The sequence below is a fragment of the Vidua macroura genome, chromosome 6 (assembly GCF_024509145.1).
Source record: "Vidua macroura isolate BioBank_ID:100142 chromosome 6, ASM2450914v1, whole genome shotgun sequence".
Classification (NCBI taxonomy): domain Eukaryota; kingdom Metazoa; phylum Chordata; class Aves; order Passeriformes; family Viduidae; genus Vidua; species Vidua macroura.
The window spans coordinates 16164959-16165339 of NC_071576.1; positions in this window are offsets into that span (position 1 = coordinate 16164959).

A 381-nucleotide genomic window follows, 5' to 3' on the forward strand; every position below is an offset into this window, starting at 1 on the left:
TTTCTGCATGCTGTAAATCAGTTCTGTTTATACATTAAGCTATGAGTTTGAAGAGGGAAATGTAATACCAGGCAGAGGTACTGAAGAACTTCAGAGCTCCTCATTAAGCTCCTTGATGGAGATGAAAATCTTCTACAGCAGAGATACAAACAGCTTCAATCCTTAATTCCTCGAAGGTGAGCTCTGTTGAACTATGGAGAAAATCTTTATGGCTTAGAGGTATCTTTTTCTAAGACTTAGTCCACAGGTACATTGGTGAGGTTTGATGCTTTGTTAGAAATCAACTGGGCTCTGTGTTCCAGGCAGTACTTTTGTGCAGAAAAGTATAGAGCAACTTCATTACTTTGTTTCTTTCTTCCTTCTTTGAACGTTTCACAGACC